The sequence below is a fragment of the Diprion similis genome, chromosome 10, assembly GCF_021155765.1.
Source record: "Diprion similis isolate iyDipSimi1 chromosome 10, iyDipSimi1.1, whole genome shotgun sequence".
In the NCBI taxonomy this organism is placed as follows: Eukaryota; Metazoa; Arthropoda; class Insecta; order Hymenoptera; family Diprionidae; genus Diprion; species Diprion similis.
The window spans coordinates 9909528-9926836 of NC_060114.1; the positions used below are offsets into that span (position 1 = coordinate 9909528).

At 35.8% G+C, this 17309-nt stretch overlaps 1 protein-coding gene across 2 annotated transcripts in view; it reads right to left on the bottom strand.

Moving 5' to 3' along the window:
• Positions 1–16990, bottom strand: part of LOC124411921 (synaptic vesicle glycoprotein 2B) — a 49022-nt gene extending 32032 nt beyond the window's left edge. The window contains exon 1 of one of the 2 annotated variants that reach the window (XM_046891463.1): positions 16797–16990. The gene's annotated coding sequence lies outside the window, so the exon portion shown is untranslated. Of the gene's footprint in view, positions 1–2491; positions 2879–16796 lie in introns of those variants that run through there. The other variant, XM_046891462.1, reaches the window with a different exon arrangement.
• Between the last annotated feature and the right edge of the window lie 319 nt (positions 16991–17309).

A 17309-nucleotide genomic window follows, 5' to 3' on the forward strand; every position in this document is an offset into this window, starting at 1 on the left:
AAGGTAAGTGAAGTTGCGTTGCTAACAAAAATTCCGTCGCGTTGTTTTCGCCTTGAGACTAAAAACCTTATATTTACGCTGAGAAACTTTTCATATCAAGGCTTTTCATACTGACTGTTATATGATTTGGTGGCGTTATGGGATTCTCAAGAAATAGATGTAGGTAATACTTTTTTTTTTCTTTCTAAAAAGTGCAAGTATTTTTCAGTCAATTAACTTCTTGGATTATTTCGCAAGAAAATTTATAGAAAATATTTGAAACCGTCGAATTGAACAAAGAAAAGTAGTTTTTTTTTTTTGTCAAGTATCTTTGAAGATGAAATTATAATGACAGCATAAATATAATACATTGCGGCCCATTCGCGACAAACTGTAACTGTTTTGTTCATATCTTTTTTTACTCGGCATAGAAAACGTGAGCTGGTTGATAAATGGTGTATGACAATAGTGATCAAGCTCTGAATTCAGAATTATCATAATTTTGATAAAAACTCTGCTTGTATTGTTGTTAGTCACCGTGGTGTAGTGATATTCGTACTGCCAATGGTGTGCGCGCTGTAGGCAAATGTATGAAAACAGAAACACAATTTAAGCGTACAGAAATAACGTGTTGTGTACGAATCGCGAAATTTGTGCAAAATAAGTAAGCATAAACATATCACCTCGTGAAAACGGGAATAAAGTGACTTGAGAAATCAGGTAAACCGATTATACATCATTTGCGTGGTGAATTATAAATACAGTTAATTATATACGTAATACTTGTTCAACAAGTAAAATTTCAAAAAGTGATTAAACTGCATAAAAACTGCATAATACTAATATTTGACATTTACATAGATGTAAATGATGCACTGTGAAAGTATATATATATTTTACAAAATAACATTTGCTGGTGCAGTAATGTCATGCGTAAATAATTCATACACTTGTAAGAGTCAAACAGCCTATCGGATAACAGTATTAACCGATGGTCAATCGCGTTTCGCATATATTACTTGGAATAATTTATTGCTTCATTGACACTCAATTTCTGTGAACCTGCATCCGCAGAAAGTGACGCTGCGAGTCGTTGGATATAATTTAGTCGGGAAATAATCATGTATGAACGTTGTTCTAAGACGTTATCACTCCGCGGTGCCTCCGTTACACACGTAATCACTTTATACCCACACTACCGATTCCAGACAGAAGGATATTCATATTTACACGGTTGGCTTCCGAGCTTGCAGCGAGACCACAAATTTGTCAGGCTTATATTTACGCGCTATAAACAATACACGCGATTAATCAACGCCAGCCAACATCCTGCACAACGAGTCGTAAATGAGGCATTTAGATAGCAGCCCAGTTTGTACACACGATTTTTGGAATTTTCCGTTTGTTCCGAAATTTCATTTCATTTTTGCCGATACTATTTAGACTGTTTTCTAAACCAATGCGTAAGCTTTATTCTCAAATGATTCGTTGATTTTTTATTTCAGCATCAGTTTGTAGCGGAGCTCGTGACGAATCCAACGATATGCCACAACGCCTATTTGAGCCACTTGATTACCGCAGTACGCCCGTTCTGCGGACCACCATGCACGAGTCGAACGCTGCGCTGGCTGCGCTCTTTCACATTGATACGCAATATTTCGGTATTTAGGCACCGGAATAGTGCTTTGTTGGGTATCGTTGGATTCGGCTCAATCCCCGTTTCAACGCTGATGTCACGAAATTTGCCTATTTCAACTTTGAATCTTTTCTGTTGCTTCTCAACCGAGGATACGATTTGCTGTTTCTGTGGTTTTAACGCGGTGCGGATAAAGCGCACACTTCTCCTCTCTCCGAGTTTTAAAAATAATTGTAAGGTCAATTTGGTGACATCTGATGAATTCGAGCGTTATTAAAGTTGCTCAGTGCCTGTGTTCTATTTTATCTCGACACATACGGATGCAATCGTACAAGTTTTGTGATAAAGGAAAATTGATCAAGGATTTAACAAGCGGGAAAGATCACCGCAAATTGTCAGTAAAATAAAATCATGCCAAGGTTTGATTGCCCATGTCAGTGCGAGACCCCGAGTATGCCTCGAATGAACTTCTACAATCGGCGGTTATTACATGCGCTCGCGTAAACAAAGACTGGCAGCCCGGCTATCACTCGCGCCGGCTCCGCCCTCGGAAGGCTGCGCTGCAAGTTCAAGATTGTAAACGAAAATGTTCGAAATAAATAACGGAAAATTTTACGGCTGCCAAGAAAACTCAAGAAAAGCAAAATAAAACAATCATAAAGACAGAAGAGGACGAGATTATAGATATGTTCTTTATGGTGAATGTTAAAAACGGAAAAATAATAACGATTATGGTAATACTAATAGAAGAGAATAAACATTAATATAAACGAAATATAAAGAAGAAGAGGATGAAGTTTGTGCAATAATGTGAAAAAGCGAAGTTTGGAATGAATTTTTTTCGTTTTTAGATACAGTGGTGAAAAAGACACTTACAGTGGTTCCGGTGTTTGCCAAGTCTCGGGAAAGTTGCCCGTAGGGGAACAACCAAAGTCTGAGAGAATGATCAAAGCTTTATATACAGGGAGGCGGCGCGCTGAATGTCGATGCGCCCCCACCACCGCGAATAGCTGCGACCAGCGAACGTCAGCGTTGTTCTTCATCTTCGTCTCGGTATGCGTTTTGTCGCCAGTATCGCAATCCGGGTTTAAGGGGTGCCACAAATCACTGCCAAGATATGGACGGGAGTTTGATTGCCGAAGACGACGTATCGCCGTCCTCTCCACGAAAGTCGCGAAATTTTAGCGAGAAATCAAACTCCGTTATCGCGATAAGAGGAGCGCCATTTGCGCGCACACATCGCTGAGCGCCGAAGAACTTGCCTCGCACACTCGCGCAGCTGCGATACTCGAGCGAGCGAAAGTCGAAGCTGCAGTTGCAGTTACTCGCGCGTGCAGCTGCGCAAATCGTCGGCGTGCGCCAACGCGAGTTGCAGTTCGGATCGATTGCGCAGCTTGCTGTGCGGCGGCGGCCGCTGCGCTGCGGTGCTCGAACTCGTATAGTAAGCGAACCGGACAAACTTGTTGTGAATAATCCGAGGGGCGTAGGAATGCAGAATGCCTGCGCTTATTGCGGACCGCTTGTTTTCCACGCTATTTGGGAAATGTGGAATCGACGCGATCATCTCGCTCCCGAGTACAGAATTCTAAAATGGCCGCGCGTCGTTGGCGGCTGCTTTTGCGCCTGGCATGATTACGTGATCCTCTCCTCTCGTCACCGGTTCCGAGATTTGGACCAGCCGACTGGCTTCCGAGGAACTGGAGGATGACGGCTGAGCACGTAGAAGCCGCGGAATATCGTGGAAGAAAACTGTGCCAATTATTGACCACGCACAGTCGCTCTTTCTCTTTCTAAATACATTTCCCATTTCGCACGAGAGTCTCTGCTCTGCATCGCCCGTCTCACTCTGAAGCTTCATCTCATTCTCCATCTCGTTCTTCCCGCCAACCAAGCTATATACATGTTTCTCCACTAAATATAGATCGAACGAGACTGCAGAATTGACTTCGCCGGAGTTATTCCGCCTGTTGGGAGGAAAAATATGATGACGAGAAAAAAATTCCCATTCTCGATTCCTCTATCCCCCCTCTTACTTCAGCGATAAATAAAGAAGTATGACGTTGATACAAGTACTAATTAGGAAAATCGAACGGGAACACGCGACGCCTTATTATGTGCGAAACACGTTTTCTGGTCCCAAGTATCTTTGATATTGCTGGTCAGATGAACCGTATATATTGTATTACAAAATATATGTATTCTGATTAATTAAAACCGATGATAATTCGGAATTTCAGCAGACTAATGTACTCGAAATGTTATGACGTGTTTTTACAGACATTCGAAACAGGAATGAAGCATGGATTTTCTTTTATTTTTCTTAGAATTTCAAAAACGATACTATATGATGGAAACATTTTTTATTGAGTTTATATTTAAATAAATAAAATTTGAGTCTAAACATCGAATAATAACCAGAATCTTTATTCATTACTTATAACGTTTGCTTTTGTTTATTTTCTTTTATAAATAAGTCCTTAATTTTTTGGTTGGTAGCTATAATGTGGGTGCCTATTCAGAAGAACAATAAAAATGTTTTCACCGAGATGATGACGGACTTTGAACGACGTTATCAGGTGCAATATAATGAGAGCATGATGGCAGATTACGTTTCAGGCTCGATACGAGAAAGTCCAGACAAACATAGACGAATTAGAAAAAACATTAAATTTTGAACTTTGTTTATGAATTCTTTTACGTTTGTAGTTTATTATTAATTACCTTATTTTTGAATAGGAGCGATTTGAATAGATTGTTTAATTGTTATTTACAATAAATGTTTGAAAAATAGGTGAACTTTGTTAAAATCAGAAATATCGTTCTGGTTTCTACAAAAGTAAACTTTATCTATTGTAACAATTTTTTCATTCATTAGTTAGGAAGTGGCGTCATTTAGATAAATTCAACAGCATCTCAATTCAAGAGTTAATCGAAAAAACGTTTTTTGCGTACAGGAGAGAAGAATAAGAAGAAAAAGAAATAAATAAAGTTTCATAATTTATGTGACGTTGTGTTATATGTTTCGATTTTTTACGAGCGTGAGTCAATTTTATGTGTAGTATTTCTGAATCCGTGTTGCGTTAAAAAATTGAATATTTTCGCAGAGTCCGCAAACTTGTGCAGGCACTTCTTCAACATCGATTTTCCAGATTTCCAATTTTTTTTTGGTGTCATTTTCTGTAAAACTGGCAATAAGAATTAAAAAAAAAATGTCTAATTGTCCGGATCGGTGTTTTTGACATTTTTTGACCACTTTCTGTCAAAACTTGTACTTGAATTGACGCAGATCGTTACAGTCTCTTACATTTTATTGCTTTTGAACTTCTTTGGATCTCTGCAATTGTGTCTCAAACTTCACTCGACTGGGAAAACGGTTCTGATTGTGCATAAACTTGAATGAAAATATTTGCGCAAAGAAAAGAATTCATCGAAAATCGTAATACTAATACGACTTTGACTACCTCCAAGTCGTCTGCTATATCAACTTTTAAATTTTTAGTCCGTCGCAAAAATTGACCGATACATGAATGAAAACGTGCTCAATTCATATTTACAATACAAGATGGTAAAGAAAAGGGTGAAATTAATTAAAACGTTTACCGTCTCAACAATTAATGGACTTGCGTAATTATACATCAATTAACCTAGCTAGCCAGCTCCGACAATCGCACGCAAAGTCCCTCGACGAAAGAACGACTCGTTAACGCCTTGTTTTTCAAGCCAATCTCTTTAAGTAGATATTATTGCGCCTTACATATTATATTCGACTGTAAAAACTATTATTGTAGGCGTGTATGTTAGAGTACAAAAAACAACTTAAACATCGCATGATTGTGGTTTTTGCAACCCCCACCGGATTTCCACTCGATGTTTGAATTATTTATTCCATTTCTGTTAGTAAATATGACGTTTGAATTGCCATATCAACATTTAATTTGTACTTCCAACTTTTTTTTCGCCTAGTAATATATTAAAAAATGGTTCAATCGACCCAAAAATTTTGGTAGACCCTGCTGGGACATTTTTTTCTAACCTGATTTTTCAAGCAAAGTCAATTTCGTAGATTATTAGACTAGTAATTAATTTTTTTATAGAATAATAATCTCTATAATGTAATCTTTTTTGGCCAAGTTACTTTGCTTAGTTTATATTCACGTTCTTGTATCTAGTGATTCGACATTCACATAAGAACACTTGTAATGTTATCAGATTTTCAAATGAATTACGTTGTCAGTTGAATATTGGTTTCACTCACACACGGTGGAAGATAAAAACGGTTATCCGAGTTTCTTTTTACAAATATTCGTTTTTAAACAGGGCTGTAAAAGGATTTACTGTTAGGGGCTTAGTAGGAGTGACGTACCCCAGTGAAAATTTCTACTATTACGAATTTTTACAGAATTCGGAACGTTTCGTATTGATTCATAAAAAAAAATGTAAATATACATAGTTTTTCGTAAAGAATTCTTAATTATCGTTAAAAATCATAAAATCTCGTAGATTTTTTAGCTGAAAAACTAGAAATTTTCATGAAAATCTACAAGTTTTTTAATTAGAAACCATGCATACTTAAAATTTTTTACAAAAACCATACTTTGTAGAAAATTTCACAAATTGTCTCAATTTTCCGAAAACTAATGCTAAACTAATTTCTATTCGGGGCGAGAATTGGCGTAACAATTTCCAGAGTAGAGTTTGTTGTTTCAAGAAGTTGTCACAGCTGTTAGGCACTCTTTGCGTATAAGACTTTGCATTTCGCACATTTTGTATTTTACGTAGGAGAAAAAAGTAGGAATTGCGAATCTCGGACACGCATAGCGAGCCGGCAAAATTGAGTGAGTCATTGACAGGCTTGACGTCACAGGATGATGAGGAGCAATCAAGTAATGAAATACTTTTACGTGTGTGTGTGTGTGTGTGTGTGTGTGTGTATAATTGATGTAAGTATTTGTGCGTCGCTTCTAGTAAGACTACAGTGGCAATAAGAGTAATCGGATATTTCCTGATATTCCAGGAAGCACAGAAGCTTCTTGATTTATAGATTCTGTTTTCAATTTTGTTCTTTTTTCTTGGACGATTCGAAAAAATCTCTCTCTCTTCTCCTCTTGACAATGAAAGAAATTTTTATGCTTTTTCTCACATTCTATTAAAAGCGCTTGTTTTTTCAAATATTTCTAATTCTTTCTCCAAGACCGAGATATCTTCAAAAAATTTTCTCTTCGCAGATTAAAAAACGTCCAACATTCAAGTTTTCATAAGTCATTAAGTTAATGAAAGTTCCGAAACATTCACGAAATTTTTTGAAAAATGTTTTCCTTGATTTATCATCCAATTTTTCCAAATTTTTACACAAAAAATTGAAGAATGATTCTTGTACAATTCAAAAATATATTCACTTTGAAAATTAAAAATTTTGACCACCATTCTGTCGTAATTTTCTATTCAAAGAAAAAAAAAAAAAAATATATATATACATTCATTTGAAAAACGCTGCGATAATTATTTCTTAAACAGGTGCTTTCACACTGAAACGAAAACTTGCATCATCAATCACCGATCGACACGAAGCCGAACCAAGTTTTCTGTCCTTCAAAAACACATCCTTGTTCCTCCAAGCGTCCTCAATCTATTTCGATGTACGTTTTTGGAACGAAGACGTGACAGTGACGAGCCGAAAATTATGTGCTGATAATGATAAGGTCGCTTACGCGCGTTTATTCCATAAATCGGTCCATCAGTAAGAGGAAGAGAGAGAGAGAAGAGAGGTGTAAAAAAAAAAAGAAAAGAGGTAAAAAAAAAAAAGAAAAAAAAAATCGTACAATAGGGTAAACAGTAGAATCTTACCAATAAACCGTTATTGTTTACTCGTGCATTTGCAGATAGCGAGCTCCGATAACGTGCGCCGCAGCGATACACTCGAAAGGCAAGTGCGCCTAACTTCGCATTCTCTGCTGTTCCCAGCTATTCATTCTATGGCTTATACATAAAATTTTTCGTGTAACTGCGGCTAATGCTGGAGAGTGATACGTTGTAAAGAGTAGTTAGCCAATTAATACCAGTTATGTTTGTACAATTTTCGGCGTACTTTATGGCCTTGGATACAGACTGCTGGCTGAACTAAATTAGGCAGACGTATATGTATACGCCGAATAAGATTTCGTAATAATCCTTTCGCACAATCACCCATGCGTATCATATGTAGGTATATAAGTAATACGTGTGTGACTCTTTCTTAATTTAAACAATCTCGCGATAATTTGTCGCCTGTGGAGTTAATTGTTTTCAATTTTTTATTTACTTGTTCTTGTGTTAAGATTTTTCTGAATCGTTGTACGAAAATATCGTTATCGTTGGATTCTTGCAGGTTTTTTTTTTTTTTTTTTTTTGCTTTTTTTTTCTTCCTTTCAAAATACATTGAGACAAGCGATACCAGCTACATATATATACATATATATTAGGGTGACGCAAAAAAACCGATTATTTATTTTTTTTTTTTTGAGTCACGTGTGACAAAATGTTAGTTTTTGATGTTTTAAGAGCCCACTCCAAAGGACAGTTCGAAAAAAAAAAAATTTAAGAGGTCGCTCCACATTTTTCAAAACGTCAGAAATCGTCAAAAATCGATTTTCTTTTCTAATTTTTTTTTTCTCGTTACGGTATAATTTTATAGACAAAAAAAAAAAAAAATAAGTTTCCGAAAGTTTCAGTTCAAAATTTGAATTTTGAAAGGTCACTCGTAATTTTTTTCAAATTTTTTGGTGCATTTCTTTAGATCTTTTCGAGCGACCTTTTAATATTAATACTAAAATTTCGTACATTTTTTTTCTTTAATTTCGTAAGAAAGAATCGATAACAATACACCACGACATGAGTTAAAAATCAAACAGAATACTGAAAATACAATTTTTTTAATTTGATTTTTTGACATTTTTTAAAATTTGGAGCGATCTCTTAAAATTTTTATTTTGAGCTGTCCTTTGGAGTGGGCTCTTAAAGCATCAAAAAGTAACATTTTGTCACACGAGACTCAAAAAAAAAAAAAAAAAAAACAGTCGGTTTTTTTTGCGCCACCTTAATATATATATGTTTAAGAGGTTGTGAAAAATTTTACATGAATAATTTCAAGTCGACAAATCTAGGGCTACCATTAATGCGTTGACCTAGAAATTTTGAACCCGATGATCGCTGTTGCGATGGATTTGTGAATTGTGATTTCAAGATACCCATTTTGTTGATGGTTATTCTTGATTATGTAATGCTGTGAATGGGGTTAAAAATGTGGTTGGGACCCAAAGACTGATATGAGAAACGTGAGGACGACTCGTGATCAACTTTAATAATGTCATTATCGTTTGTGGTGACGTGATTACATTAGGAGGAAAATAGATGTCTTTGACAGTTACACGAAACAGAAATCAATTTTGTGTACGTATTGAAATTTTTCACTCGGTCTACGATAGAATTTTATCAGTAGAATTACTCGTCAGATCGCTACGTGCCTGAGTGACTTTATCGCTAGAATTTAAATGGCGCTTTTTGAAATATTTTTCCACTCAAACATCATCAATTTTTTTAGAAACTGCTATTTTTCTAATTTTGAAACCTTGAAGATTCTATTTTATGTGTTTGATAATATTTATCATTCTTTTTGTATTCGTGCAATTTAATTGGGTTCGCGATCTCGTAACATTTCGAGAATTTCAAAAAATTTTGGGAACCCTTTGGACTGTGTTATGATTTCACGAAATTTCATACGATTTCAATGGCTTTCGGATAAACGTCGGAAGACTTTTTTGAACTTTAACTTTTCTAAATAGCCTCACACGAATGGTGCAGTAAATAAACATTAAAAAATATTTAGTCATTAGATGTAAAATTTGAAAATTCTTTTCAATGTTTCTTGAAATATCGTACCTGTAAAAATTTGAACATAAATAAAAAATGTTCAATATTTTCCACGATAAAGGCGATCTCTAATCAATGCTGCGATATGTCAATAAATACAACAAGTCTCGTTCAATAAACACATTTAGTAAGGGGTGAGTTTCTATAACGCTTTGTAAAATAGATTCTGACAAAATTTGGGAGTCAAGTTATATTTTCAGTCTTGCAAAGCATGCCAGCTGATTTCCTCATTTTAAACACTTCATTTAACAGTTAATAATAAATTATCGATCATAAAATTAGACGATTTATTGTACAACGACCCTGTATATCTAAAAAGCGTTGTACATTCTAATGTGTGAAGCTTGACACATCTTTTATCTTTCATTTTCTCAATTTCTGGTTATAAGAATTCCAGACATTAATTGTACGACTATTCAATAGCTATTTTAAATTTTATCATCAAAAGTGTATAATTTTAATCATCCTCGAACACCTGTTCGATTCTTTAAATAGATATCGACATCTGCGGAATGTGTGACGTAGAAATTTGAACATTTTTCATGTATTGTGTCTTCACCAATTCCACATATTATTCATAACAATGTTTATCCGGGCTTGAAACCTTTCATCAAAGGTCTCGCAAATATTATGTAAAATTAAGGGAGTATTCTGATTTAGAAATTTGAGAAAATCGATTTTTTTTTTTTTACTACCTGGGGGAGCTCACGTTATGAAAACTCTGATTTTGAATTGAGAAAATGTAATTATAACACACCGTTAAATGACTTAGACCGCGCGAAACTCGATTCCAAACTTTAAACACGTTTTTCTCGAAACTACTTTTTTCGATACGGTTGAATTGATATCTCAAGTTCTAATGGACCGATTTACATGAAATTTTGCAAAGACCTTTTTAATACTACCAAAATTGGACTGACGTATGAATTTTTGAAATTTTTTTTTTTTTTTGTACCATTTTCAAAAAATTCCTAAAGTTGAAAAAATGAGGCAAAAAAGTGACCTCTTTTTTGCATGGACGCCGTTTTGCGAGAAAACTGCATTTTTCCAAATCGCCTGCGTCTGATTGATTCTACATTATTCTTTTTGAAGAATTCACCAAAAATTTATGTTTTGGATCACCAGGAGGGTTGGAATCACGTTAACCAGAAGACGCCTTTTTTCGAGTCCCCACTTCGCTGGTCTGTACGAATTTGAATTATTTATTGTTCTTGTTTAAATACATTTTTAGACTTTTAATATGTCAATAAAAACTGATAAAAAAAATGTATGGTAAAAATGTTTGTTGCTTTTGTTCTATTGCGTCCGTAAAATCACCTCAAAATCAAGCCTCTAGACCAGAATAAGTTAAGTTAAGTTAAGTTAACTTAAGTTGCGTATTTTTCCATCGGGCAACAGACAGCTGTGAGAGCTATATCTCGATAGAATTGAAAACTGTGGGCTGTAAGCTCTCACTGCGTTGCATCTACGTAGGTACATACATGTGTGAAGATGAGTGGTTACTAATGCTATTTATAGAAAACAGACTTGCTAAATACCATCGTTAACAGCTTAAGTTTCCCTGATAATTGCAGAACAGCCCAACCTCGGTGAGCATGATTATACCAGCTTGTAGCTACTCTTCGCGACTCCCCGTCAAACACATATGTATACATATAGAAAACCATGTACACATTTTTGACACGCAATGCGTATTTCGTATATACAATTCTCTTCTCTTTCTCTCTCTCTCACTCTTCAAAAATTCGCAAATTCTACCATTCATTATAGTTCGAAGGGTCTAGAATGAGTACGTTTTTCGCTTTCGCTTTTGGTAGATCAAATTTCACGTGGCTGGAAATTCGTATATCGTTTTGAAATTTACAAAAATGAAAACACAAAAAAAAAACGTCCAGACACGTTTGACATTCAATTAATTTATACTGAAAATTCTCATTCCAAATGTTTTATTGAATGAGTAATTTTTTGAGAAGAACATCGCAATTTTTACCTCTTTTCTTGTGTCGTATAAATTGAAATATTTACTCAGTTTGGTAAGGAGTTACTTAAAATACACCTGCGCACCTAAATTTTAACCAGGTATAAATAATTCTTTCAATCGAACAACGTTCAACGGCCTACACAGCAGACGCATACATACCTCGAGGTATTTTCTGTAACGATCTAGAAATACACATTGATTACGATAATAAGAAAACATTTCTTTGATTTGACCCCTTAGCACCAGCGACTTCTAATCACCGTCGACAAATACAGAGTTTGATAATATTTATCACGTATAGTTGTAGTCTATAGGTACTTGAGTCATTTACCACCCCGATCGACATTTTATTCAAACAATAATAAATGACAACATAATCAATATGCCTTGAATGTGTAAAGCTGCAGATAGCGCTTATCGTATTTGCTGAAGCAAAGAATGACGCTTCACTTTTTAGGATGAGAATGTATGAAGAAAAAATGTGGCGTAAAAAGAGTTCGCGAAACTGGCAAAAAGTGCGAAAGAGAGAAAGAAAATGTGGTACAAAAATTTCCCTTCGTCCGATCTGTATAATCAACTGCTCAAATCCCTGTATCGATAAAATAAGTCTGCACAACAATCAGTAACAATCAGTCGAGCGATTGAGCCTGACGAGAGAAAATGATGAAAGTTAGCAGCTGAGTGACCGAATGTGCATGCGTAAGATAATTGAAATCTATTGGTTGGCCAGATCATGCCGTTACATTTATTGTTACATTTTCATCTGCAAGACAGACGAATTTCCGCGTCGATTTTTATCTCAAAGACTTTCGTTCCTCTCGACGAGAAGAATTTTTTAGGATCACATAATTTTTGATCTTTTGATTTGTCTTTGAGAATCGAGATTAAGATCAATTTTGTGGAGTATATATTTCAGGATCTTGACCGATTTTGACTTGGATAATCATCTGTTAAAACGGTGACTAATAATTTTTAGCTTAGAGTTAGATTAGCTGAAAAATCGGTATTTTTGTAACATATTTATTCCGAAATAGTCGTACATTTAATATTTGTGAAGTTATTATATGAGTAAACCATGAATTGGATTCGTTTAAAAATAAAGAAAGGCTAAAGTTGTATCATACAAAAGCTTAGATATCAATTCTCCATTTCAAATCGCTTTGAAATGGTTAAAAATCTGATGGATTCGTTCGATTTCACTTCTATACGACGCCGCGACGGCTTATTTCATTCAGACGACTGTTTTCTACAAAATCGCTGAAGCATATTTCTTTTTTCAGTAGTCAATTCGATATTGCCATTCGTCGATCGTAATCGTTATTATATTAATATCGAAAAAAGTATTTTAATTCATTTCTAAAAAATAGTTTTCTAAATAAAGTGAGTCGTGGGAGACTGAAATTTAACGAATCTTCTCTGTTTAAATTTTTTTTTTGCCGATTTAAAATGATGCATTGATATCTAAGCTTTTCTTTACAATTTCATTATTTTCTATTTTTGTTATCTTCAAGAGATCTTCGTAGCTCACAGATAAAATAAATTCCTAAATACTCAACGTCCGACTATCTTGTAATAAAATCCTAAAAAAAATACCGATTTTTGGTCAACCAATGTTCCTGATAAAAAAAGGAGATAAACCCCTTACGAAAATTCATTTGACAGAACAGTTGAAACTTTTGGACTTGAAATATCGTCAATAAAATCAAATCGGACAAATTTACGCTCGCTAACGTTACTCGCGTTCAAGCTAATTAACACGTGTTACATGTGAGAAGCTATCTATATTAAGAACGAATTTTCATCACTCGTATGCCACGTAGTAAACCGGGCGTGAGTTTACTCCAGTCAAAATAGGTCTGAATTAAAAGTATTTGAGAAATGGCTGTATTTTTGTGCAGATGGAGTTCCGACCCTGAGGAACTCAAATCTAAAGTAATTTTCAGAAAACAGAAAAATTTGACGTTTCCCAAGTTTTCCTCGAAAACTGCTATCGAAAGATGAAAAATTACTTGAACAACGTGCGGAGCGGAAAATTCTGCATCGAATTATGTCCTCATAGATCGGAAACGAAGTCAGATCAACAAATTGAACAGAACTTCTACTTATCGACTGAGTCTGACGAAATAATTTTGTTTCCTTTAATTTTTTATTAATACACAATTCGATGTAGAATTTTCCGCTCTACGCGATGATTAAGTCATTTTTAACCTACCGATAGCAGTTTTTCAGGTCAGTGAAAAAAACCTCAAATTTTTCTATTTTCCAAAAATAACTTCAGATTTCCGTTCCTGAGTCTAAATAACCCCTCTCCACAAAAATTCAGTCATATCCCAAAAATTTTCTAAGATTCTGGGAGCAGCACTTGACAAATTACCAGTATTTTTGCGAAAGGATGAGTCACTGTTCGAGACCCGTATTCTTGACGAGCCATTATCTCCCTCGATTGTATGGTATTTAAAAAAATCTCATAATCACGTTGTCATCTAATGAAAACCCTCCGCGCAGCCCCTCAGAATCAAGTGAGTCTCTCTTATCTTCCAGACTTCAAATCTAAGTGCGATCTCTACCCGCAGAGTAAACGTCTTCGTGCGCGCGATTCACGTCGCGTGTTTGCACAGCAGACATAAGACATACATACTCAGGTACATATCGATGATGTGTTAGGTGAAATGTACAAAAAAAAAAAGAACAGAAAACAACCCAACCATCAAACTGTTACGACGTAGTAGAAAGTACCACCCAATATGCCGGCATGTATAGTATCACTCATACTATACAGTTAGTTCGCAACTGTTGCACAATTTCTCACTACCCAGTTTCTCCAACGTATGACAGTTAGAAGGTAAAATTATACCTTATATTCAATAGATTTTCCTGCTTTTTGCAACGCGGCTCGAAAAGAAATAGAAAAAAAAACAATGTTTTTCGTATCAGGGACCATTCATTAATTACGTAAGGGTTCGAGGGAGAGGGGGGGGGGGGGGGGAGGGGGGTCCTTACGTAATTGATAAATGTCCGATCGCCCTGATTTTTTCCATCTATTTTGTTGCTTAAAAACGTAAAATTTACCAATAAAATCATAATATAATTATATTATATTGACGCTAGTTCTTATGTTATTGCAATATTTTATGGAGTGAGCCCGGGGGGGGGGAGGGGGTTGATGACAATTTCGAAGGTTTTGCAAATAAAGACGGTAGATAGATGTTAACGGTTTCACCAGGATTTGAGAGTGATGTAGGAATGATATTAGGGTCGTTGGGATAGTCAACGATAGTTGGACTCTACAAAGACACATGGTTCACGAAAAATCTTGTAAGAGAATTTTTTGAAAAGCATTATATTTACTATATTCTTTTTCCTTTTGTATAAATAAATTATGTATAACTAAAGGCATTGATACTAATTTTTTTTTTTTTTATATATAAACTTTAGATATCAAGCAAAAAAAAAATCGAATTTTTCATCCGAATATCACCTTTTCAAGGCATATATTGAAACGTTGATAAAATGAAAAACTGGAGCCGATTTCGAAAAACTTTGCTTACTTCTAGGGTCGTTGACGTTAAGTCTTTCTTAGACCATTCAAATATCAAAGCCGACAAAAAGAGCTCGAGATGAATTAGGCGAAAGTTTTAAAAATATTTGATGTTTAATGAGCTGGATTTTTCTACCTTCATTCAAGAATGGTTTCACAGTTCTTACATCTCAGAATTTTCCTCCCTTGAATATATTACAACGGTTCTCTACATTGAGAATATGGATTAATTATTTTTAATTTTCCAAAAAATTTTATCACCGACATCTTTTGACAAAATATTAACGACAAATATAACCAATCATGTTAAATCTGAAATTTGACGGAATGAAAATTGCAACTTTTTGCACAAGATCGTGCAGAATCTCAGAAGCTACTTATGGAATTTTTACAACGTGATGTGCAGCTTCTCCGCGTTCTCTCGGCTATCATGATGCGTTATACGAGGCCAAACGCGGTCGCAAGCTCTTCACTTTCAATACCAATTCGCCCCTGACACTCTGGCCCTAACACGCACGTTTCAACTGTCCATCTAGATTTAAATCCTGAATTACTTGATTACTGCGGGGCAGTCGGTGATCGTGAGGAAAGAAAAGGAGCGAGAGAGAGAGAGAGAGAGAGGCGGAGAAAATGACCCAAGAATGGTTTTATCGCTTGGTGTCCTCAAAGTTGATAATATTTTAGTGACAAGTAGTTCACGTGACTATCAACTGGGCTTTTAACTAGTCATGAACAGGTTGGAACGAGTTAAGGTTCTGAGCGAGAGGAACTGCTAAATTATTAAGGTGATCACACAGAGTTATACGTTCAGCTGTTTGACACTTGAGACAGTTGATCGACTCGAAGAAAATCGTTTAATCACATTTCATAGTGCAAAAAATGGACATAAATTAATCATATTAAGCACTTTGTTCAAACATTAAGGAGATTTCCACCTATGAAACGGTTTCGATTTGTAACAAGAAAAATCTGTACGAATTAAAAGTTCTCCATTTCGATAGAAAATGGCGCCTGCGAGCAAAAGGTAATTTTTTTTTATTGCATCATTCAATTTTTCGATTTCATCCGGTTTTATTATCATTCTTCGAAATAGTCTATTTGAGGTTGAAAAAAAAAAATTCCAAATCTATCGCATAAACGGTGGACTTAATTCAGAATTTATAAATTCATATTTTAATATTTAAATTCTAATCATGATTTAAAATTTTTTTAATATTGCGTTGAAAAATTTCCTTGGAATCGATTTTGTTTATTAGGGTTACGAAGGTGCAAAAATCGAAACATTATACGAAAAACCAATTTTCTCACGATTTTGTTTTGGGCCATCATAATTATGAATAAAAAATTCTGTTTACATGTTTCAATTTTGAGTCAATAAAATATTTTAAGAACGTTACAAATCTTGCAATTTCCTGTTAAAGACCTGCATCCGCCAGAGAGAGTTGAATAAAAAATAAAAAAACATTTCTCTGATTATACGAGGGAAGTAAAATCAATAAAAGGATTACGTCATTCTGCTAAGATACCGTCACTTCGAAGCAATCGTCACTAATTTATTAATATCAGAGGCCTCGTGAAAACCGTTGATGAAATCGTTGTTCGATATCACGAGAAAAAAAGGATCATTCATTCGATTAACCAACTCGATCTGTATTTCCCCCTATTTTCTAACGAAAATTTCTTTCCTTCTATCTCCTAATTAAATTCAGAAAATCGATTAAAAATAGACGACCGACATCCTACTCGAGGCTACTCACCTAATCATAATATCTTGCCTTGAAGGGATAGTACTGTAGCAGAAGCTCACTCATAGAGGACGAAGGGCGGCCTCGATAGGTAGATTTCCGTTACAGAGCACACTTTCCCGAGGTGGACAGCCTGCGACCTGGCAAAGCGTCGATAGGTACCGTACGTGGTGACTAAATAACTGAAGGGGGTCGGTCGGTTCGCGACAAGAGCGTCTGTCAATCTGGTGGCCGAAGCCACCTCTCGAGGACGTCAGACAGGGCCGGCGGCTTGTTGGCCCTTCAAAAAGCCCGCGCGGCGTTTGAATTGCGTTCCTAAATCCCGCGCGGGCTCCTCGAGCGGCACCGTCGAGCCGCGAGAGCCTTCGGAGGGTGTTTTCTCACCGCTTGCTCCCGCGCTTCTTCCGGTTCCGCCGCGGCGACGCCGTGTCCGGAAAGAGAGAGGCGAGGCTCTCATAGGCGCAGCCCTGAACCCCGCTCGATTTAAACTAGTGGCACTGTAAAGGCTTTATCCACTTTAGTCAC